Raw genomic sequence first — 20,635 nt, 5'->3', positions numbered from 1 at the left:
CACGCAAAAGAATAAATGGACACAAATCTGACATCAGGAATCATGACATTCAAAAACCAGTGGGAGAACACTTCAATCTCTCTAACCACTCAGTCACAGACTTGAAGGTGGCAATCTTGCAACAAAATAACTTCAAAAACAGACTCCAAAGCGAGACTGCTGAACTCAAATTAATATGCAAATTAGATACAATTAACTCAGGCTTAAACAGAGACTGGGAATGGTTGGGTCATTATACCAGCTGAATCTATTTCTTTATGTTAAGTTCTCCTCACACCTTCTATGAGTCATCTTAATTATCACTTCAAAGGTTTTTTTTCTCCTGCTGATGATAGCTCATTTCAATTGATTAGACTCTTCCTGTTGGTATGCATACTTCCACGTTTTCATGTTTTCTGTACGTATAAATATCTCCTGTCTGTGTGTTCCATTCTATGCATCGGAAGAAGTGAGCTGTAGCTCATGAAAGCTCAAGCTGAAATAAATTTGTTAGTCTCTAAGGTGCCATAAGTACTCCTGTTCTTTTTGCGGATACAGACTAACATGGCTGCTACTCTGAAAACACTCATAGTTTACAAATCCTTTTGTCTATGACTCCATACTTATGTTTAGGGAAAACAAAAATTAAATAAATGATTTCTAATTCTCCAAATACTTCCTTATACTGATAGAAAAAATTTAATACAAAAAGTATAATCTGAAAAAGATTTGACAGTTTCACCAAATGATTCTTTTTGCCTGTCAGTGGGTGCGACTGCTGTGTTCTGAGAAATAAAGAAAGAAAGAAAGAAAGAAAGAAAGAAAGAAAGAAAGAATTCCTGAGAGTTTTGAGGCAAATGTCAGGTAATTTACTATAAAGGAAATTAAAGTAGCATGCACAAAATAGTTGACAGGGCAAAAGATTAACACTGCCACTTTACCTATCTCTATTTTTAGAAGATGATGCAATGAAACAGAAGGAAGAGTATTTGGATAAATAAATGAGACACTCTTGCTGACAAGCATAATTCCTTTTTACTTATTGAACAAGAATAAAAACTCCAACAGAGTTTGGCAGGAACTATGCAGAAGAAAGCCAAGAGCAAGAGATGAGTTATTTATGCTGTGATCAAGCCATTTTTTCCTGAATGTCTTGCCCTATAAAAGGCAGAACATTTTACAATTTAATATTATCCAATTTAAATATAATTGCTTACTCATGTGGAGAAGCTACAGCTGAAGTGGATACCAAGCGTGTTATTTATGAGATCTCAATAGCAATCCATTAAGAACATAAGAACGACCATACTAGGTTACATCAAAGATCCATCTAGCCCAGTATCCTGTCTTCTGACAGTGGCTAATGCCAGGTGCCCCAGAGGGAATGAATAGAACAGGTAATCATCAAGTGATCCATCCCCCATTGCCCATTCTCAGTTTCTGGCAAACAGAGGCTAGAGACACCATCCCTGCCCATCCTCGCTAATAGCCATTGATGGACTTATCCTCCATGAACTTATCTAGTTCTTTTTGAACTCTGTTATAGTCTTGGCTTCACAACATCCTCTGGCAAGGAGTTGCACAGGTTGAATGTGTGTTGTGTGAAGAAATACTTCCTTTGTTTGTTTTAAACCTGCTGGCTATTAATTTCATTTGGTGACCCCTAGTTCTTGTGTTATGAGAAGGAGTAAATAACACTTCCTTATTTACTTTCAGCACACCAGTCATGATTTTATAGACCTCAATCATATCCCCGCTTAGTCATCTGTTTTCCAAGCTGAAAAGTCCCAGTCTTATTAATCTCTCCTCATATGGCTGCCGTTCCATACCCCTAATCATGGGCAGCGAGTTATATACCCATGTGGTGCCCAGGCACCAGCAATATTCAGAGCCCAGGGGCCCAGCTCCACTAGTGTTTGGGGCCGTGTCTCCCCCCCCCAGCCCCATCTGCTGCCCCCCTGTGCCTCCCCCAAGTGTCCCCTGGCTCCTGCTTGCTGGCTCTGTGCACATCACCAGGCTCTGGAGGAAGCAGAGCATCCCTGCCTCTTCCTTGCAGCTCCATGCTGCCTCCCTGCAGCAACTGCTGTCACAGGGTCCTAGTGCTCCCATCTAGAATGCCAGGGCAGACTGACTCTTAGCCTGCCTTCCACCTCAGAGACCCTTCTCTTTTCCAGCGGGACCATCCACCATCACAGCCCCCCCGCCCCTGCCCGCAGTCACCACTCTTGCCCCATGCTGGGAAAGGAGGCAGCCCCATCCCCACCCTCAGTTAGGCTACAGTCAGGGGCAACAGCAGGGGAGGAGGCGCACGCAGCACCCCCCAGCACCCACCATGGGGGAGGCAAGGGAGATTCCTGGACTTGAGAGGGGCCCTTGGAGCGCATGCAGTGACAGTGGTGGGGGTGAGTGTGCTGCTTGGGGGACTCGAAAGCGGGGCTCCTCCCCCAGAGCTCACTGCTGCTGGCAGGGAAAGGGATGGGGAGAGTCCTCCTCTCTGGCCCCTGTCCCAGAGCAGCCTGCCTGCAACCCAAACTCATCCCCAGCCCTTCCCCACCTCACAGCCTATATCCCCAGCCAGAACTTTCACTCCCCTACCACATCCTCAACTCTCTACCCAAGCCCTGAGCCCCTCCAAGACCCCAAACTCCTCATCTCCAGCCCCAGCCAGAGCCCTCACCCCATCCCCCATCCCTATGCCATAGCCCTGAGCCCTCTCCAACACCCCAAACCTCTCATCCTCAGCCCCACCCCAAATCCAACCCCACCTCTGAACTCCCTCCTTCCCCCAAGCTCCCTCTCAGAGCCTGCACCCCCTCCCTCCACATCCCCTCCCATCCCCAAACTTCCTCCCAGCACCTGCACCCTGCACCTATCCTGCACCCCAGACCTCCTACCCTACCCAAACTCCCTCCCAGAGCCTTGGGCAGGTGGGGGGAACAGTTTTGAGAGGGTGGAGTTTGGGCGAGGGTGGGTTCTGGGCACCACCAACATTTCTACAAACCTGCCGTCCATGACCCTAATCATGTTTGTTGCCCTTTTCTGAACCTTTTCCAATTCCAATATTTTTTGAGATGAGGCGACCACATTTGCCTGCAGTATTCAGGATGTGGGCATACCATGGATTTATATAGAGGCAATGTGATAGTTTCTGTCTTATTATCTATCCCTTTCTTAATGATTCCCATCTTTCTGTTTGCTTTTCTGACTGCCACTGCACATTGAGTGGTTGTTTTCAGAGAACTATCCACAATGACTCCAAGATTTCTTTCTTGAGTAGTTACAGCTAATTTAGTTCCCATCATTTTTATATGTATAGTTGTGAATAGTATACAGTATATGTATAGGTATAGTATGTATGTAGAGAAAAAGTAGGAGCAAAGACTGCCACACCTTCTCATCCCCCAAATTTGCTATCAATCCACAATCCACAATCCAACTGAAAGGTAAAACTATCACTCTGATATTATATAGTATGTGTATTAGCAGGACTGGCGCCACAGTTTCTCGCACCCTAGGTGCACGGCCATTTCGCCGCCCCCTGTGCTGATCCTGCGACTCCGGTGGAAATGCCGCAGGCATTCCTGCGGAGGGTCCATTGGTCCATGGCTCTGGTGGAGCTGCCGCAGGCATGCCTGCGAGAGATCCACAGGAGCCACGGGAGCAGCCGACCGTCCGCAGGCATGACTGTGGCAGCTCCACCAGAGCCGCGGACCATGGACCCTCCACAGGCATGCCTGCGGCAGGTCAACCGGAGCCCCCTGCCACCACCCCGGCAAAATGCCGCCCCCTCAATAATCCTCGCGTCCTAGGCAATTGCCTAGGCTGCCTAAATGATAGCACCGGCCCTGTGTATTAGACAAAACCATTTTTACCTTCCTCCCTCCCTACCCCCCACTTCATTTTTACTTCTATTACACAGTTAAATTAAAGAAGGCAGTCTAGAGAGCTCTCAGAAGAACACTTTTCAACTTTCCAAGGCCCAAATGTGAAACACAATGTATGGTAAATGTGCAAAATAAATAACACAAACACATTTTTTGTGTAGGAAACTGAAATGGAGGTGGGATTGGTTCCTTTAGTTTAAATAACTTCTGCTTTTTTAACCTCTATTTCGTGACTTTATTTTTCATGTAAATTGCTTTTACTAAAAAAAGTAAGGGGACACCCGATTGGTGTTGAATGTAGCTAAATTGAATGAAGTCCCTTAAGATGCAGGAATTCGAGAGGTATGTTCACAGGTTACTTGAAGACAGAAGTGATCACATTCACAAAGGTCTATTTGTATTGTTTTTCAGAGAATTTTTAGTCTTAGCTTTAAGACTACAATAGACTTCCCAATAGCTTCAAAATCATTACAGCTTTAAAAAAAACATTATGAATGTTTAGATTTGCATACTGTGTCTATTTCTTTGTATATTAAATAATTTTGTTCAGAGATCAGCTTGTTTCCATGGCTGTTCTGGTGTCAATTCCTCCTCTTTGGTATTTTTCAGCTTTTCTGAATTTTCCTCAAGTGAAAATTCAATAAATAGCGGTGGGGTGGAGGAGGAAGGTTGTTTGTCTGCTGTTGCGATCAAGCTAAGGAACTGAAGTTATCAGAAGCAGTAAGAACAATATAGATACTTTTTCTTGTGTTAGTGCTCTCTTTCCCAATGCGCAAGCATGCACTAGAGAGTAAGGGTATGGCTACACTTGAAATTTCAAAGCATTGCCGCGGCAGCACTTTGAAGTGTGAGTGTGGTCGGAGTGCCAGCGCCGAGAGAGAGTTCTCCCAGTGCTGCATGTAAACCACATCCTCTACGGGTGTAGCGTGCAGCGCTGGGAGCCACGGTCCCAGCGCTGCCGCACTGATTACACTGAGGCTTTACAGCGCTGTATCTTGCAGCGCTCAGGGGGGTGTTTTTTCACACTCCTGAGCACGAAAGTTGCAGCACTGTAAAGTGCCAGTGTAGCCATACCCTAAAACAGATAAATCCATCAAAGGGCAAATCACATTATTTTGTTTTTGTTTTTTTTTTATTTTCCACTGGCAAAGATACTGGCAGAGAATGATGGCATTATATATCAAATGCATATGTATGTGTGTATATATAATCCATATATGGGAAGAAATCCTGGATCACTCAAGGCAATACCAAAACTCCCAATTACTTCAATGTGGATCAGGATTTCATCCATATAATATCTAAATGCACACACACATATATATATACATATATATATATATATATTGTGATACAGCATGGCCAGAGGGCAGCATAAGAGTGTTAGCAGGGGGCCTTATTCCCTGCCAAGGGAGGAAGGTTTGCTTTAGATTAACTAGAACAGCTGTGGCCAATTAGAGCACCTGACTCCAATTAGAGCACCTGACTTCAGTTAGAGCACCTGACTCCAATTAGAGCACCTGACTTCAGTTAGAGCACCTGACTCCAGTCATGGGATATAAACCCCTGCTTCAGTCAGACAGGGGGTGGTAGTTGAAGGAGAAAGGTTGGATTGGAGCAGAGTGCAGATTGCAGAAGAGAAGAGTTTGTCCAGAGAGAAATAGAAGGTTTGGAGGAGTGCTGCGGTGGATTGGGAAGCCCAACAGAAACCCTAGGTAAGGGGCACCAGGCTTGTATAGAAGAGAGGCGAGAAGCCCTTCACAAGCTGACGGGTATGAGAGGGAAGTAACCCAGGGGAAGAAACCGCTAGTCAAGTGGTTCACCACAACCCCAGGGCCCCTGGCTTGGGACCTGGAGTAGAGGGCGGGCCCAGGTCCCTCCCTCTCCACTCCCCTCCTCCAAGGACACTAGGGGAGTGATTAAGAACTGGTTCAGAGGCAAGCAATATCGCCCTGAACCTACCCCAGAGAAGAGAAAGCGCGAGACCCAGAGAACAATACCGGCAATTTGCCACAATATATATATATACACAAATGTCTACTGTAACATGGAGATGTGTGTGCATGTATTACATAGAAAATAATACTTGGCTATTCATAACCCCCCTGGTTGGATGCAGAATAACGATGGAGGTTCTTGAGCTCACTTGATGCCTAAATTTCTGCTATAAAACTTCCCTGTGCACTGAGGTTTCTGCATTTGGACACATGCACTATGTCATGCCTAAGCACAAATATAATACTCAAATCACGTGAAGATAGGCTTTGTCTAGGGTGACCATATGTCCTGTTTTGGCTGGGACAGTCCCTTTTTTAAGCCCTGTCCTGGCCTTCCTGACTTTTTTTGGCAAAAGTGGGCATTTGTCCCATTCTTTCTTGCCAACTTGATCAGCTGACAAGAGCAAACCAGATAAATGCCCACTTTTGCCAAAAAAGTAGGGTATGGAGGAAAGTGCAGGGGTGGCAAGCAGCGATGCCAACCCTGCACAGAGGGAGAGGCACGGCTCGAGTGAGCAGCGATGCCAGACCCGTGCAGGGGGTAGGGGGCCTTTGGCGAGTGGCATGAACCAGTCCAGGATGGGTGTGCATGGGTCAGTGGTTGAGGCCAGCCCTGCTTGGGGTGGGAGGAGGGGGGAGGCTCAGGCTAGCCCCACACAGAGTCCCATTTTCCCTTTGTGAAATATGGTCACCTTAGCTTTGTCCCACCTACCTTGCCTGTAGGGCCTGATCTAGTGCGCATGCTCAGAGCACACTTAACTCCATACAAAATGGCCTGGGGGACGGAGAGAGGAGAAGACTTCCTCTCTTATGACCTTCAGCCCAGTGGTTAGCATACTCACTTAGGATGTACAGACTCAGGTTAAATTCCCCTATCTGCCTGATGAGAAGGGATTTGAAAAGGATCTCTCACTTCACAGATGAGTTCCACAATCACTGAGATGTTTTGACATGGGTCTCCCTCAGTCTTTGTTGAAGCCACTCTACTTTGTGTAAAGTAAATATTAATTGAGTCAAAGGAAGAGTTAGAATGATTGTGTTGTCCAGAGTTTAGATCACTCACTTGAGTAGTGGAAGACCCCTGTTCAAATCCCTTTTCCTCATTAGGCTAAGGGGGAAATTGAAAAGGGTACTCCCAGACCATGGGTAAGTGATCTAGCCAGTGGACTAAAGATTACAAGAGAAGAGGCCGCTTCCTCCTCCCTGGTAGCCATTTTGTGTGGAGTTTGGCATGAAAAGACTTCGTTACCTAAGCTGCCTGATTCCAGGAGAGGGGCTCCGAGCTGTGGATCACAAGGTGCTTAATCCTATGAGAGGGCAGGTTTTAGGACACATCCCTCCTATTGTCAGGGCTAATTGGCTACCTTAGGTGGCTCCCTACCTAATGTTTTGGCTTTTATGTCTCCTTTTCTCAAGTGCCTATCTCTCCCCATGTATAGTATAAAGTGCCTAACTCAGGCTTTGTGGATTCCAGTGATTTTCAAGGCACTTAAATGTTAAGTGTTGCAGCGATCAGTGTCACAAGGGCCCTTTGTGGATCTGGGACAGGGTTGCTTTCTACTGTTTTTACTCTGTCTGGTTCCTTACCCCTGCTGACTGATTCTTGGTTACAATGTTCTGCCTCAGTATCTTTACTCCTATTGCTCTTTCTGTTTCTCTTTTTCCCTCCACAACTCTTCTCCACTCACCTTTCCGTTTTTCTCTTCAATATCTCCCTCTACTGCCTTTTGTTTCTCAATAGCCATTCTATAGTAAGGTCCTCCCCGCCTCAAAAAAGAAAAAAAATCACAGAGATCACTTTCTCCAAATTGTGGAAAAGGGCTTGGCTACACTGATACTTTACAGCGCTGCAACTTTCGCACTCAGGGGTGTGAAAAAACACCCCCTTGAGCGCTGCAAAATACAGCGCTGTAAAGCCTCAGTGTAATCAGTGCGCTCCCAGCGCTGCAAGCTACACCCATAGAGGATGTGGTTTACATGCAGCGGGCGCTCTGACCACACTCACACTTCAAAGCACTGCCGCTTTGAAATTTCAAGTGTAGCCATACCCTAACACAATGTTTGAAAACCATCAGACTGTTTGCTTTGCTTATATATTCTATTTGTAGAACTAACTTGGAAGGGGTTAAGTGCCCACTATTCCCACTTAAATGTGAGTATGAAGGCACTCTTTACCTTACATACCTTTTCAGCAGCACCATGCAGGATTGAGTCCTTAACAACTTTTCATAGTAAAGCAACAATAGTGTTAAAATGCCCAGAAACATATGTAATCCCTTATAATAGCTCATTATTATGTTTCTTGCATATGGAATACTTCCACATACTCTATAATATTTCATTTCATTTACTTTGTTCAATTAATTCAGCATTGAAACATAAAGTAGTTGAATTGTATTTTCTCATACAAGGAAACAAGATAAATCCCACAACTGCTCTCCACATAACATTGACTTTGGCATTAAAGGTTATACCACAAGGGCAGGCTGTGGAAGCCCTTACTGATATCACTCCAAAAGTCTCAATGGCTCTTGCATCTTGATCTCAACAATATCTTTGGAGAATGATTGTATTTACAAGATTACCAAGGGAAATTGTGTGTGAGTCTAAGATATTGAACTGGAATTATAATAGTGACGCCATGTACTTAACTAGGATCAGCAGTGCAAAGTTGTTTTTTTATTAAAAATAAGTTAAACAAGAAAATCTAATACAGGCAATAAGGACTATGAGCTTGTTTTCAGAGAGCAAACAATCTTGGACAAATCTGCTGAAAAATTGTGAATAAGATGTAAATTATATTAATTTGGAGGGTAATGCATGGGACTGAAGCTGGGGAATGGGGGTTCTTATGCAACACAGGGGATACCAAACGTCTCATATCCACAAATATAGCTGCATTCAATTTTCATCAGAAATTGTTCGTGTGAATTCCAATTCCAATTCATACAAAGGAGTTTAACATTAACATTCTGAGGTCATGACATATGGATCTTTAATGCATGTTGGTTGGCTTGCTACGTTATCATGTGTGGAAAAGTTAACTGTGATAGTGCTACAATTTCTTGCCAACATATCATTAGTAAGAGGGTTAGTAGGGATACTTTAACTCCAATTATCATTCCAGCTGCTTGTCAATGTCAGTTGCATTAACACAGCTGAGTCTTAGACTAAACCCTCCGATGTAATGAGATGATTATTTGGTGTTTTCCCTACAATCAATGGCTTGTTCATCCACTTAGAAATAATGTGAAATCTATTTATTCTTTCCTTAAGAAAAAAATATCTCTTTATATAAGTATATGTATAAATATGGGGTTCCATAGTTATTTGACATCATGTATATGAAATAGACATGACATTTGAATTATGAAATAGACAAGACAATATCATAAATATTATTTCCAGTTAATTCAGCACTAGGTAATGAGAAGAAAACATGGCAGTGTTCCTAAAAAAACCTGCCTTTCTCTATATTCCATTCTGTTACTACAGCATTGCTTCACAGCCTATGGCCCTTAAAGAATATGCTAAACCTGTTAATGCACTTATGGCTTCAACCTCCAGAAACATGTTTGCTGACCTATGAATAATTGCTTAATTTATTTTAATACATCGTAAAAATAAAGTGGAGGCAAATAAAATAACAGGAAAGCACAAAATGTAGTTAGTCATTGGTAAAATACGTTCTACTATATATAGCATAAGACATTTGTTTTCAACATGTTGGCTCAAATGTATGATACTTTAAGGAAAGCAGATTAAAAAGATATTGCCCTCTGTGTGACTATCTAGAGTAGTAACCTGAATGGCAAATATTGACAGAGGTGAAGTCAAGATCAGTATTCACCTCATGAAACAATAGTTCCTCATATTTATTAAAACAAGAAAGTGCTTATTATTATTACAGATATGTATTATTACAAGGCTAGAATTTTATCTAAATTGAACTCTTTCCTGATCCCTGATCCCTTTTTTAATTAGTGTTCCAAAGGAAACATGAAGTTAGAAACTGAGAAACAAAACCAAACAACAAACAACCACCACCACACTCTGGAGAGGAGTAATAGTTTTATCAGAAATCACCATAACTCTTTAGACAATATTTGCAAATGTGACCTAATGGGTAAAATTATTATGAACTTCAATATTAGTGGTCTCTGAGAAGGCAAGCAATGGTCTGTACTAATTAATTACCTACTAGCCAAACATTCCAGCATTTTATCATGTGAGTAAACAGAATTTAGAATATGTGCCTATTTAAGAAAAAAATGAAGTTAGTGTGATTTAAATCCACAGATTTTAACTGATTTTTTCACAGCCCTTGCTGTAGCACACCTTAAAGTTGTTCGAGAATTGAGTCATATTTTAACATAGTTTAGACATCACTAAATTGTCATAGCCTGTGTTTGAGGATTCTGACAGCCTAGAGAAGAGTTTCTGAATCCCTATCCACACTAGCTCCACAAACTGTATTAGGGTCTGATGCAGTGATGATCAAATTGAGGACAGATGAGGTTGAACTGGTTTTATATATATAAGGAATGAAATAGCTGTTATTTTATGGGTTTCCTTGAAGTAGTAACTAATGCAACCGTGAGCTGAAAAAAACAAACAGAGATAGTGGTAAGAAAAATGAAGGGGAGTTTATCAAAAGTATTGAGGTAAGAACTTCTTTAGACGTTGCTATCAAGTGAGATAGTGTGAAGAGGGGTTTCCAAATTAGTGCCAAAGAATTTGGCTTTTATTCTGCTTCTTTGTTTTGTTTTGTTTTGTTTTGCTTTATGTCTTGGTATGAAGTAATTTAATGAAACCACTCAGGAAATACTAGCTTCATCATACACTGTCATTTATTATAATTCTCTGGGTCCGTCTGCTAAAGAAATCTACTAACAATTAATGTGTGTTGCTTTCCCTCTAGGTAAGAAACTTAAATATAGAATTACTATCTAAGACAAAGAATTGTTATTTCAAGATTTAGGAGGATGACAATAAAATCACAGATTTAAAAAAAGTAACTATTTTTTTTAAATCTAAATCCAAAAGTGAAAATATTTTTTGGAAATAACTTGAAACTCTCCCACAGTTAAGTCTAGCAGTATGAAGATGAATGACATCTGTGATAAAGTGGAGAAGCAAATTATTATTTATTAATATTGCTATAAACTGGGTGAAATTTTGTTATGGAATAAATTTAAATCTTATTGAGATTGATAGGTGTGCACTCCTTCTTCGTTTCACATAACTGTAAGGGTAAGCCCCCACCTAAGACAAAAGGAATATGTGAACCCACCTAAGAACTTTTGCTGAGTATTGTTTTGGGTGGGGGGAGGCACAACAGACAAAAACGGGGATAGACTGAGAGACAGACAGGAGCAGCTGAAAGCATGGTGTCTGAAAGAAAACCGGGGAGAGGTTTTTGGGTCAGAGATGAAGGCTGAAAATCATGTTCTTGGTGCTATGAGTGAAAAAGCTGTTTCCTGCTATATGATTCCTTCTTCATTCAAAGAGACAGGACTTTATACATTGCAAATAAACAAAAAAAATGATACCTGTCACCAATTTTTTCACCCACCTGGAACATCCCCAGGACCCCATAATTTGACTAGCCACTTAGGTTGAAAAGTGGTAACATTATTAACAGTTATAGCATTTAGAGCTCTCAGCCAGTTTGGGGCTGCATTGGTAAGGCACCGTATGAGCATAATACTGGAAATGAGAAGCATTGCCATAAAGAGCTTAAAATCTATTGGACAAGACGTAACAGGTGAATGAGACAAACAGGCGGGTGGGAGAAGTGGAAAGTGGTAGAGGGATTGAATGAAAGAAAAGGCAGGGTAACAAAAGCGATAGGATGTTTAAGCACAGGCTAGCTGTATAATCAATTCTTAGTTGGACACAATCACGGTCTGCCTAGCCCTTATCAGATAGAAGTTTTCTGTAGATATTACAGTGAGGTAATTTTTAAGGAGCATCTGGAAGGAGGATAAACTGGTGGCTTTATGGAGCTTTTCCCATGCAGAAGAGTTAGCAAGTGACAAAGTGTGAAGGTGCTTGTGAAAGAAGCAGGCAAGCAGGACAATTAAGGGATGCAGGCAGAGGAGAAGTGGTTATTAACATCAAGATACAGTAATTGGATGAATAGAGAAGATAGGTCTAAACTGTGGAAGCCTTTAGGTTGATAACAATAAATTTTTGTTAATACAGTGGAAGAACAGGAGCCAACAAATATACCTAGGTCCTGATCCAGCAAAGCATTTGGGTACATGCTTAGCTTTAAGCGTATGAGGAATCCCATAGGAATTAATTAAACTACTAATGTGCTTTAAGTTAAGCAAGTGGTTTTCTGGATCAGAGCCTTAGAGTATGTCTACATTAGAAGCACTATAGCAACACAGCTGCAGCTTTACCTTTGGAGAATAGACATTTGATACAGTGATGGAAACTTGGTTTTTCTGTTTGTTTGTTTTTGTTTTGGGGTTTTTTCAGTCAGTGTAGTAAATCCATTCCCTTGCGAGGCTGTAGCTAGGAAAATGGAAGAATTTTTCTGTCCATACCTAGTGGTGTCCACATTGAAGCTTAGGTTGACTTAACTACATGTCTCAGAGGGTCGATTTTTTTTCGTAGCCTTAAGCAATATAGCTAACTGAACCTAAGTTTTAGGTGCAGACCAGGCCTTAGGAATGGTGTAGTCAGAGAGATGATCAGGAATGAGGGCAAGGTTGAAAGCATCAAAGCCAAAGAGGAGAAGAACAGGTATCTATACTATTGTGCATCCCTTCCACATAGTTTTATACTGTGACAGTTTAGCAGTTAAGTAATTCAATATTCAAGTTATTTTCCTAATTCCTTTCAACAATACTGTAAAGTAGATAAATATCCTGTTCTAAGAGATTTGAAAATTCCTGCTGCAACATGTTCACTTTTTCCTTTCTCTTGACAGGTAATAATAAAATCAGTCAGTCTCTAGAGTAATAGTATTTGAAACATACTACACACATCTACACACCTTTTTTAATATCAAGTATGTGAAAAAATATGCAGGTTTGCACATTATTTAATGACATTTTAAAAGGTTGTAGCAGGTAGTCATTTGCTTTGATGTCTTTATTACATCATTTTGACCACACAAATTCCTTTCCTTCCCCTCATCCTTAAATAGCAACTGTAAATAAGAGAGTGCAACTTATGGCAGGAGATTCTGTTTATGATTTTATCCTGTCACCAAAGACTGCATTGTCTAGTCCCCTAAGGTAATTTTGTGCTTTTTACGCCTATGCAACACACAATGGTCTTTACTTGACCAAAGATTCAAGCATAGAATTCCTCCTGTGCAGTGAGATTCTTTGTTGGTTTAGACTAGGTGGAGGTGGGAGATCTGCCTTCTGTGCCAGCTGTCCCCATATTCCTGTGTACACACAGAAGAGGGAGCATATCAGGGGCAGGAGTAGGTGTTGCAGAATCGAACTCTACTATACCCAGTCCTGCTCTGGCAAAGGGGACTTTTAGTGAGCAGCCTAAATTAGAGCAGGAGTCCTCCTGCTCTAACTTAGGCTGGGGCAGGGCAGCTTTGAATCATGGAGCTGTGAGTGGTTCCCGACTGTCATGGTATAATTCTCCACTCTGAACTTTAGCGTCCAAAAGATGGGGTACCAGCATGAATTCCTCTAAGCTCAATTACCAGCTTAGTACTTGTAGAGCTGCCACAGACCAGGAATTCCAGTGCCTGGTACACTCTGGTCCCCCAAAAACCTTGCCCAGGGACCCCAAGACCCAGATCCTCTGGATCTTAACACAGGGAAAGAAAACCCTTTCCCCCACCATTGCCTCTCCCAGGCTTCCCCTCCCTGAGTTACCCTGGAAGATTACTGTGATTCAAACTCCTTGAATCACAAAACAGAGAGGAAAATTCACCTTCCTCCCTCCTTCTCTTTCCCCCTCCCAGACTCTTCCTGAGAGAGAAAGTAATCCTAACACAGAGAGGAAATTAACCTTTCTCTTCCCCCTTCCCCTCCTTTCTCCCCATCCAATTCCCTGGTGGAATCCAGACCCAGTCCCTTGCGGGTCTCACCAGAATAAAAAAACACCGGTTGTTTAAACAAGAAAAGCGGCTTTTAATTAAGAAGATAACACGAGTAAAAATATATCTTTGAATAATTAAGATGGAATATGTTTACAGGGTCTTCTCAGCTTATATGGCACCTGGAAATACCCTCCCAGGCCTTAAGTAAACAAGTACCCAAATTAAATCCTTCCAGCACAAATAACACATCTTGAACTCCTCCCGAGCAATTACGACATTTGAGCAAAATAAATGAAGAAGAGAGGGGAGCCACGGGAGAGGAGGGGGAAAAAAACAAACCATAAGCCTAACTCGCCTATTTCTTACCTAGACTCATTATTTCTAACTTATAAGAGCCGTATTCGGAGAGATTGTGGAGGAAGAAACCTGGATTGCACGTCTAGTTCTGCCTGCTGAGCCCCCAGAGCGAACAACAACCAAACAATAACAGCACACACAAAAAACTTCCCTCCCTCAAGATTTGAAAGTATCCTGTCTCCTGATTGGTCCTCTGGTCAGGTGACAGCCAGGTTCACTGAACTTGTTAACCCTTTACAGTCAAAAGAGATATAAAGTACTTCTGTTCTATTAACTCCTACTATCTGTTTATGACACCGACAGACACCATTCTCCATTACATTTTAACATTGTAGAGAACTATCACGGAGTGAGGATTCTCCATGCAGTGAGAAGTGAGCCCCAAGTATAATAAAGTCCTTGGTTGCTTCACTGTTTCTAGCAAGCAGGTGTTACAAACTGAGATGGAGGCCTAGCCACAAATTGCCTTGTTTCTTTATAAAACTTTTTTTTTTTTTTTTAATATTAGAGAAGTTCACTCCTTGTTGATGATTTAACAACAACTTATTTAAATCATTGGCCATTTTGTTCCAAAGGAATTTTCTGGTGTATTTCCTTTAATTTGTTTAGAAGAGAAGAGGCAAATAGGTTATAATTTTTATGCCAGACTGTGATCATTTTGATGTAATCAAGTTGCCTACTTTTCCCTACAATGGTAGATTTGAAGTGTAGATGCACCCTCTGAAGCTTTTATAATTGGGAGGCTTTTGGTGAGTGAAACAGTATTAAAAAAGAAACATTACAATATTTTATTTCCAAGTTTCCCCAATAGAAGGCTTTATTTCAAGGTTACAGAGCTCCCTTCTAGTAGCTAGGGATGATTAGATGCCTGATTTCAGGACTGCACACTCTACTCCTAAAGGATCCTGAATAATCAGGTTCTGTGTGGGTGTGGTTGAATTTATCCTACAGTCCAGATATAAACCAGTAAGTGCAGTGCTGTGCAAAAATAAAAGTTAACAGGGAAAGCAGTTAACCCATACTTTTTTAAACACCAAGTCAGAGTGATATGATTTGGCTATGCTACTGCTGATTTATCTGAAATGGTTTGTTCCTCCAAGATTAGTCTTAACTGATTAAGACCTTTGAGGTGGAGGAGTAACAGAAACATTTGCTATTTGGGAGAGGTATTAAAATAGAGTGGAATCAAAGATGGGGTGTCTAGCAGATTAACACTATTCCTTTGCCTCCACAGAAAAAAAAGAGGGCATGGGCAACCTCACTTCCGCTGGAGTGCATCTATAATATATGTTATGATATTCCCCAGGAAGGTGAGGCTGGATCACAGATCCCTTAAATGTCTCATATGTGAATGGAAGAACTAGGATTAGTAGCAGAAAGTCCTCCACTCAGACTGAGTAGATTCAGCAGGTGAACTGAGATGAATTGGAATCAGGAGGTGGCCCCACCTGAGATTCAAATTATATTATAAAGGACGGGTTGAGACATGCCCATCCTCTTGTTCACAAATGATGTACCATAAACAAGTTGTGAAGTTAAGCATTTGTTGGTTCCCTCCCTCTCTAGAAAGGAATTGAAGGCTACAATATGATAAAAAGGAGTTAACCAATGTAACGGAAGCAAGGGAGAGAGTTGGAATTAATAATTAAGATACTGAAAAGTAATTTAGCTGGAGAAGGAAAACATAGGCATAGGGAAGTTAAATGAGCCAAAGGGAATGAGCTACAGACAAATAACCAGCTGGATTTAAATAAGGAAATGACCTTTCAAGTAATTAGAAGCTTTTCACGTTTATAGTCTTCAGCTGAGGAAGGGCAAGAGCAAGAGGAAAGAAACGAACTCAGCAAAACAACAATTAGGCATCTTTGATGGGTAGAAGTCCTATTGGAAGCAGTAGTACATTTTATTTCCATTTGACTTGGTTGCAGTAAAGATAATTATTGGAGGTTTATTTGCATTGGATAGTGTTTTGGAAGGAAGAATTGTGAAGAGGAAAAGATGATGTTTGCCATGGAACTAAATATGAACTGTTCAGTGGCAGGAAGAATGAAGTATCTTTGATTGCACAAAAATGGTAGACAGCATAATGACACTCACTCGCAGTTCTAAAATCTGAACACTTCAGATTTCCAGTTGACATCCAGCAGATTCCAGATTGGATTGTTACCATATAAGCTTGCCTATTGTTTTAAAATGCTTTTTTAAAATCTCTATGATAGAGATAACCAACTGCATAACGCTGATATGTAAAGGCAAGACACTTGTGCAGCATACAGATGGCCATATAATGTGTTGACTTTCAAGTTTCCTAAAGATGCCAAAGGTTTTTAACAAAATAAATTCTACCCTATTCTTAATTGGTTCTAAATAATCCAGGAAATCTTACCCTTCCAATCATCTGATTTCTTCTATCTGAAGATTTCATGCCATTGGTTTTTTATTTTTAGTATCACAACACTGATTCACTTAATAGTTCTGCACAGTAATAAATTAAAAACCATGACATCCAATTAAGCCTTCTGCAGACAACTGCTGAAGAGAGGAAGCTTATAGTTTAAATATGGAAGGCGGCACTCAACAAGACATGAATGGATATGAAATTCTATTTAATCTGGTAATTGTTTTGAAGTCTCATTGACAATACAGGCTGCTATTCTTAGGATGATTCTGAACCAGGCTGCCTCCTCATGTCTCTACATGAGTGGGTACAATCCAGAGAACTCACCAAACATCAGATCCCTTTATGGGTGGGGATGTATTGCAGCAATTCTGCCTCAGTTTCCCCTGTCAGACACGTTTGGTCTGATAATAAATAAATAATAATAGGAGTCCATACCTATGTCCTAGAAGTGGAAGTGACCTTGAAAGGTCATTGAGCCCAGTCCCCAGCCTTCACTAGCAGGACCAAGTACTGATTTTTGCTCTAGATCTCTAACCAGCTCTCCTCAAGGATTGAACTCACAGCCCTAGGTTTAGAAAGCTAATGCTCAAACCACTGAGCTATCCCTCCCCCAAACCTAGGCAGCCTCTTCTCATGATTCCATCTCTCTGGCCAGGTCCTTCATAATCTGGCCCTTCCTAGGGTAATAAAGGGTCTCACAGGTCAAAAGATCCTGACCCTGTATCAGGTCATCAGTCCCAGCCTGGGCTCTACAGTTCTTGACCTTCTTCCTCTGGAAGGGTTTCCTATTCCCCTTTCTGGGGATGGTAGGAGAACCCAAACCTACCCTCTACTCTGCATTCCAGCCCAGGGAGCCCTCTGTCTAAGGAACTGAGGCAGGAGTGGGCAAACTATGGCTAGTGGGCTAGATCAGCCCACCAGCCATTTTAATCAGGCCCTCGAGTTCCCTCTGGGGATTGGGGTTTGGGGCTTGCACTGCTCCAGCACTCCAGCTGGGGAACAGGGTTGGAAGCCAATCCATGCAGCTCCCGGAAGCAACGGCCTGGCCCCCTTTCCAGCTCCTATGCGTAGGGGCAGCCAGTGGGCTCCACTCTGCAAGCTGCCCCCACCATTCCCATTGGCCAGGAACTATAGCCAATGGGAGCTGCAGAGGCAGAGACAGAGCTGCAGGAGACAGAGAAGGGACAGGCGGCTGCTTCTGGGAGCCATTTGAGGAAAGTGCCACCCACAGCCTGCACCCTTGAACCTCCCCCCATTCCCCAACTGGACGCCCCAGCCCTGATCCCCCTCCTGCTATCCGAACCCCTTGGTCCAAGCCCAGAGCACCCTCCTGCACCCCAAAACCCTGATCCCCAACCCCACACCAGACCCCGCACTCCCAGCTGGAGCCTGCACACCTTCTCACACCCCAGCTTCCCACCTCAGCCCTGATCCCCCTCCCACCCTCTTAATCCTCGATCCCAGCCCAGAGCACCCTCCTACACCCAAAACCCATCAGCCCCACCCCAGAGCCCTCGCCCCCCAGCTGAATCACTACTGGTTGAGTAGAGGGTGATATGATTATCTACTACTGCATGGAACAGGCACAGAATACAGCCCCAATTTGGAGCAGAGAAAGAATCAAGCTAAGTACTAGAGTTAGTCAGAAACTGGGATTTCCATGCCAGAGAAAAGGTTGATATTTCTTTTTTCTTTTTTTTTTTGTTTGTTCTGAATCAGAACCAAGAGTCAATATTACAAAGTTTCTCAAAGAATAAAAGCTTTATAAAAATCAGTTCAGGACCATTGAATCATTTTGTTTTGATAATTTCAGAGCACAAGAATGTAATACTACATATTATATATATACTGTATATGTTATTTGTGCAGTAAAAGCTTTGTCACCCAGCACGTTGGGGAAATGGGGGGTGCCAGTTAGTCAAAAATTCCAGTTAACTAAGAGTTATACTTACCAGTGGAATACTAATTTTCAAAGAATTGGAATACAATAAAATGAATAAAATTCCTATTCTTTCACATTTCAAGACGTGTAAAAATATCTATTTTCTGTTTTAAAGCCAACATAACTCTCTTGCACTTCTCTCCTTTGCTTTTCGCTGGTATTTTGGATGCCATAATAGTAAGTTGGCATTGATATTTTACGATAAACACAGGACAATACACTGAGTAATAAACCAACCTATCACAATGGCGGATACAAACAGAAAGAACGGCATTCAGCTCTTCTCAGCTAACTTGAGCATAGTCCGACTGCTCTTGGAAATACTCGGCTCCCGACTAGCTTTGGCATTGATTCCAGTTAGCTTTGGCATTGGTCCCAGTTACTAGATTGGAGATTGGTATTGGGAGATATCAGAAATGCCAGTTTCTAGAGCTTTCCAGTTGGTAAAGTGACGGGTAATTAAGCTTTTACTGTATAAAGCTGTTTGGCAGAACTCATCTTTTTGTTCTGTGTTGTACAATGCCTACATATAGTCATTGTACAACACAGAATAGGGTCCTGCTCCATGACTGGGGCTCCTAGGAGCTATGATAATACAAACATAAAACAAAATAATATTTTAATATAATAAGATTCAAATTAAATGAATTGATGTAAGAATGTTGAATCAAAAACATTGACATTCTTGAAACAAAAATGAAATCATTAAAAAAAAATATCAAAATTGACATGTTCCTGCTAAATGTTTAGATTTTGATAAAACTGCATTGTCTGACAGAAAACAGTTTCATGGAAAAAATTTTGACTGTCTCTTCTATGCACCACTCCTGGGTTTGGATACATTTTTTTTTTAACCAGTCTAGCCCTCAACTTTAGCTTTGAATGAAGTGGTAGAAAGAGTAAAGGCGGAAAGGAAATAGGATTTCAACCACACTTCATACCTGAACATACAATGTCAAGTCAAAGACACTACTAAAAACAATGAGTGAAAGCTACGCACTGTAGCTTTCACAGTTGCAGCTTAGCTTGTGCATTCTGGCAGAGACATGTGTCTTAATCTGTGTTGTACTGTCATGTCAATACAATTCTATGAAACACAAAAGGTGGTTTACACACTATGAGAGAAATGTCAACAGACCTTTCCTTGTAGCATTCAAGTTTAAAAGGTGACCAACGCTAGACTGTATCAGTGAGAATTGGACATAATCCCAGAAATACATGGTTTCTCACCAAGATATGAGAAGGAGAATGGCAGGTTATTATCTACATTCATTGATGCTGTGTCTTGCTTTAGCAAAGATAAATTAGAAGAATTATTAGAAGTACTTTTCTTTTAGTAAGTCACGATGTAGCTATACACCTCAGTCATTTATCTCTTTAGCACTAGCAAGCTACGCAAGGTTTGACTGCTTCAGTACTTATCAGACCTCCAATGACACCTAGGTGATACAGGAGGTAGTGCTAATAATGCAGATAGCTGAAGGAATACATAAGCAATAATGCTTTAAATATATAAGAGCACTGTAAAATGATCATCTACACTCAAGTATAGCATAAATGGTGTATTGCTGGAGGTTCTGGGTGTTTTTTTTCTCTGAGACATAAAAGCTTCTGGGAATCTGTGCTTATTAAAAATAGTGTGGCACATTTTTGCAAGTATAGAAGTGTAAATGTGTAATTATATTCAGCTTACATTTCCCCTATAGTTTTGCTTAAATACAGTATTTTTACTTCTTCTCTTCCCAATAACATTGTTGTGGGCTGTTAAACCATTGCTGCGTTAGCCCTGAGATGGCTGCATTTCAGTAATGGATAAATAAGCCCTAATGTATATTACACTTGAAAATTACTTTGTGATTAAAGATGCTATATACAGAATTCCCTATCAATTATCACAAAGTCTGCCTACCTAGAGCTGTTATTTGGGAAGTGCTAACAGTGCATCAGTGAAGTTCCCTTTCATGTCTAAAGACTCTGGGCCAACTTCAATGTTCACTGTAAGCAAAGGTGAATTTGGGCTGATGCATTTAAATTCTAGATGGTCATTTCCAA

At 41.5% G+C, this 20,635-nt stretch overlaps 1 pseudogene; it reads right to left on the bottom strand.

The window, feature by feature from the left end:
* LOC142046650 (uncharacterized) overlaps nucleotides 1-7,605 on the bottom strand; it is a 108,649-nt pseudogene extending 101,044 nt beyond the window's left edge.
* Nucleotides 7,606-20,635: the final 13,030 nt, after the last annotated feature.

The sequence above is a fragment of the Chelonoidis abingdonii genome, chromosome 1 (assembly GCF_003597395.2).
Source record: "Chelonoidis abingdonii isolate Lonesome George chromosome 1, CheloAbing_2.0, whole genome shotgun sequence".
Classification (NCBI taxonomy): Eukaryota; Metazoa; Chordata; order Testudines; family Testudinidae; genus Chelonoidis; species Chelonoidis abingdonii.
Note: the sequence above shows the minus strand (reverse complement) of the source record. Positions and strands in the feature narration are given on the sequence as shown.